This window comes from Meleagris gallopavo, chromosome 20, assembly GCF_000146605.3.
Source record: "Meleagris gallopavo isolate NT-WF06-2002-E0010 breed Aviagen turkey brand Nicholas breeding stock chromosome 20, Turkey_5.1, whole genome shotgun sequence".
Lineage (NCBI taxonomy): Eukaryota > Metazoa > Chordata > Aves > Galliformes > Phasianidae > Meleagris > Meleagris gallopavo.
Window position 1 is genome coordinate 8,186,933 of NC_015030.2, and position 4,921 is coordinate 8,191,853.

The 4,921-nt window shown below is 36.3% G+C and overlaps 1 protein-coding gene across 3 annotated transcripts in view; it reads right to left on the reverse strand.

Moving 5' to 3' along the window:
* Window positions 1-4,921, reverse strand: part of RHOT1 (ras homolog family member T1) — a 20,545-nt gene that overhangs the window by 3,303 nt on the left and 12,321 nt on the right. The gene's annotated exons all lie outside the window — the stretch shown is intronic.

Below are 4,921 nucleotides of genomic sequence, written 5' to 3' on the forward strand. Positions count from 1 at the left end.
TTTTAAGTAAAAGACTATAAAACTCAATTTGTAATTTATAAAAACTTATGTGAAATAAGTCATTTGCATGTTACAGGATGTTAATAGGTTACATGACAAGCTCAGAATATTTGTGTAACAACCCCCAAGACCAATTTGGTTAATTCAAAAGCCCAACTGTTTTATAAAAACATCCCCATGAAAGTGCACATCACTGTTTGAATTGCACTTGAATGCTTTTGCATTGCCCTGTAAAGTACTCTCACATCCAGATTTTCTGATTCCCATCTTTAATTTGTTTTTACTTGTGCACATGTCCATGTTTAATGGTATGCAAGAAACTTGCTGAGTATATTTCATCCTTTCAGAAACAATTAATGTATTATCAGTCGTCATAAAATCCTCTTCTGAAAGGAGAGTAAATTGACCCTGATCCCTTTTCCAAGTCACAGATTCTTTCATTTAAAGAAAGAAACTAAATCAAGACAGGGATTTGCTTTATTACCTCATAGAAAACAACAGTTTGAGCCCTCTGAACATCTCAGTCCAAATGCTGAAGGTCCAAATATACTAAAATTCAGTGCTTTACCCCTTCAAAAATAAATCCAATTTTTCTTACTTAAGTGTTCCTGCGAATAAATTCCATTTTTGCAACATCAATCCCTAATACTGATCAACTTACATTAAGAAAAGAAATCTGAAATAATTAAAAAAGACTGATGTTTGTTTTGGGCACAGGTTCTCTGCTTTGAATGTATCTGTAATGCTACCTCTTCAGTAAATACTATTCACATTTTATTTCAGTAGTTGTGTTTGTGGAAATAATTTTCACCAGTGGTAGAAGTTACTGCTGCCTTGCTAATAAGAGACACCTGATACTTTCACTAACTCAAAACTAGAAAACTTATCCTCCCCAGGAGAAAAAATAAATACATGTGAATGTGTAGTAGTTAGGACTCCATAATCTATGTTGTATTCGAAATTCTTGATGATTAAATACAAATTAGCTTTCAAACTTTTAAAGCAGACTGGTGTATGTACTTCATCACATAAATATTTCTATATTTAAAGGGAGTCTAAATGTGGAGCCTATGCCTCTGTCAGAAAATTCAGATTTTAATGCACATTTTGGAAAAAGATGACATTTTCACTCAGCCCTCTGGAAGGGGTTAAGTAATTATCACTTGTTGAATGGTATCTTGGAGATCCGTACAGTCCTTCTTTCAAGAGGCTTTAATAACTCACAAGCAGTCTGCAGCATGCACTTATCAAGCAGTTAACTGAGCATGCTTATCATGGTTACACACAGAAAACCAGCGAGTTCTGGGCCAATACCAACACTTTTCCCCACGTCAGCAGAAGAATCCCAAGTCTGGGGAGGTTTAATCTTAACTATTTAAATTCAAAAACATTTCCATACGAGCTACAAATGCATTTTAAAAGCACAGTGGTGAGGCCAACATACAAGTCACATGGCTAGTCACACCAGAATTATAAGCAAGTTAATGCAGTCAGCAAGTAGCAGCAGCCTGCTCTGACAGAATGTAGGTTCTAAGTATAAAATATAAGCAACTGAGCTCCAAAAACATTACACAACATATACAAGCTGCTGCAGCTTCCCTTCAGGCATTTATTTTCCTACAAACCAATGCCAGCAGTTAGTTTTCCCCATGCATTAGTTATGTAAAAGGTGAGAAGTGCCAAGCACATCATATACAAAACCTAAAAAGAATGTAAAATGTCAATTTAATATGTCCTGTTTGGAAAGAAGCAGAGGACACAGCTTTGCAAAACTGAGTATGGCGAACTAAACAGCTGAGAGAAGGAAGAATAGAGGTGAGAAAATATTGTTATATTCTCCTAATTGCAGGGACACCCAAGTAAAGGGACAGATGTCTGCAACCAGGTTGAGTGGTCATACGTTCCTACCGTTTTGAACCAATTATCTGCTTATAGTATGCATAGTGAAAAATAAAACCTGGATTAATTCTTACAGCTTCCCCACTATTATAAGGAAATGGGACTATTGCTTTGCGTTTACTTTCACAGAAAGAAGGTTTTTATAGAAATCTTGTAATTATACTTTTATATGGAAGTAGAACATTGCTTTCATTTCACAGTATTTAAAAACTTTAAAAGGAAGAAAATAAAATGGTCTGAGAAGTCTCCCTCACTGAACAACACAATTATCACGTGTAACAATTATTTTGAAATGAAGTCAGCAGAGAAGCATCACTGATACACAAGCAAAATGCAGCAAATAAGGACTTCAAACCAAGAAAGCAGAAAAACCCCACACAGAATCCATGCTCTGGCGTTAGGGAATGGAAAAAAGAAGCAAAAAGAAAAAAAAAAGAAAGCTGATAATTAAAGAAGGGGTCAGAAGGACATACACAGAAGCCTTGCTTTTAAAAAGAGATAAAACAAGGTAGGAAGAAAAGATTAAGTGCCAGCCAGCCAAATACAAATGAACACCTAGAGGAAAGAACAAATTAAAAATACAAAAATACTGCAGCAGTCACAAGTCTCATGCACACATGTACAGCACTTTGAATGCAGTGCTTTCTTCCTCAGAGAACCAATGAAGTGTGATCCTGGGTAGTTCAAACCAACAATCCTGTTTCAGCAGAGCAAGCATCTCCAAACTGAACATCCACATTTGTTCAACTTGCCTACAAAGCCTCAGGAGAATCTTGGAAGTTTGTCCATAGAAGAGAAACTAAAGGTGGGCATGAATAGCTTTTTCAGCTGCATTCATTCTTCTTCTAACTGGGAATGTTCTAATGTACTACTACTATTTTTGCCTTGGGAACAGTGTTTAAGCACTACTTAGCAACAATACAAGGAGTCTAATTGTAAAGATTTCACATTATCTCCTTATACTTTCTAGAGCCTCAGAATAGGAGGAGGTCAGAATAACTTTTGAGGAGCCTCTTTTGCCCATTTTTATCTAACCTTGGCTGAATTTCCTGACCTAATGGTAAGCATCTGTAAGAGCAAAGTTTAAAAAGTCATATAAATTAGCTACATCAGATAATCCTGCTTGATTCAAATGCTTTTTCTAGTGAAAAATCATTAAAATGCTTCTAAAAAGCTAACATTTCTAAAGAAGAAAACTACCTTAACTCTCCCAGGTTTACAGTTAGATGTAAACAACAAGGAATGACCTCTATCTCAGCTCCTGCATTCTTTCCTATACATACAGTTGTTCACATAGTGAATTGAATAACCTGCCACAATGTCCTCCATAAGAGAGAAATCCTGATCAGGTAACTAGGAAGCAAGTAGAAAAGACAAAACATTAGCCTGGTGGAAAACAAACCTCAGCAACTAACACAATGACTGTAGACAAAGATTCTGAGAAATAATCCTCCTTTCTGTAGGATCAGTGCAGAAAGCAGTGAGGAATTCTCTTCACCTTGAATTACACACTTCTAGCTGGTAGTAGATTCATATATTTATTCCATACTATTTAGTGACAAAGTGAGGAAAAACAGCATCCCAGGGCTTCTCAAACAAATGTTTCAGTGCCTCCCAGCCTCAGAGGAACAAAGTACAATGCCTAATGTAGAGCTCAAAAAAACAAACAACACAAGCACAGCCCCACACAAGAGAGAAACATGCCTCAATAGTTAATGTAGCAATCCATAACCATTCAGAAAAACAAGGATGAGACACACAGGTAGCTTCAGCCTCCATTATGAGGACTTAGGATTTCCTAGCAGTAACTGCTGAATGAAGTTTTACACCGTTAATTTGCAAAGAGATTTATTTTGCAAGGGATCTTTGTCTAAGGGCAGAGCTGTACCCTAAGCTGTAGAGATGCAATATGAACAGTTTCACTTATATTCATCGTATTTTCCTCAGCTAATGAAATTTTCCCTCTTCTCTAAATTCTCCCTCTGTGGTTACACCATGTATCTCAGACTAAAGCAGTATTTCACAAAGGTACTCATACTGTAAATGGGCACACTGTTAGGCCTACTATGTACATGTAATTTGCATTCAAAAGGAAACACCCACTTTTATTTGGAACATCTACATCTAAAACCAGTAATGAGAAGTAATATGGACCAGATCTACTGAGAATACATCAGCATGTTTTAAGCAAGGCCTTCACACAAACATGTTTATCACAATCTGTGACTCCAGCGAACACAAAAATTGTTTGGTTTGAACTCCCATTTGCTGGGTCAAGGTGACAAGTGCTGAGCTGTTAGTAAATCACGTGTCAAAAGCAAGGTGTTTTATAAGTGTGCAGAACACGCAAGACATGATACAGCACTGTTTTCAATGCTGAAAACCAGTTCTTTTTACCCATTGCTTTTTCCAAAATATCTGCAAATGGAAATGGTTAACTGTTTGCCATTTCTTACATATTGCATTTTATTCAGAGGAATTGGATGTTCAAAGCTCCAGATTTTTACATAACTTACCCACTCTATGTAAACCAGACATAACATACACACAGAAATTCTATCAGCTCCCAAAATAGCAAACTAGCAATTATAAGCGTGTCATATGTTATACAGAGTTGCTAAAGTCAAGCTGTGCCTTTTCCTACACTATTATTTAAATGAAAATAATTTTATAATTGATAAGAGGCACTAACTCAGATCAATACTAAACAAACCTATAAAGCCTCACGTGAGACACGTTACATAGATGTATATGCATTACTTGTTGTCCATTACTAGCTCCCTGAAAAGCACAGTTCCAATTCCTCCACTGCATTTTTGTAATCAGAGTGCCTGAGTTGACCACCAAGTTGGTAATACTTCATAGAAATCATTGGGCTGAGCTCAAAAGAACCAAAAGCACCCTTAAGTTAATTAGATCAAAGCTTGACAATTTTATGACAGTTACTAAAATAGTACCTGCCTATTCAGTGGATATGGAGTGAGAAATCTGTAGTACAGGTTACCAACTGCTTTTTTTTAAA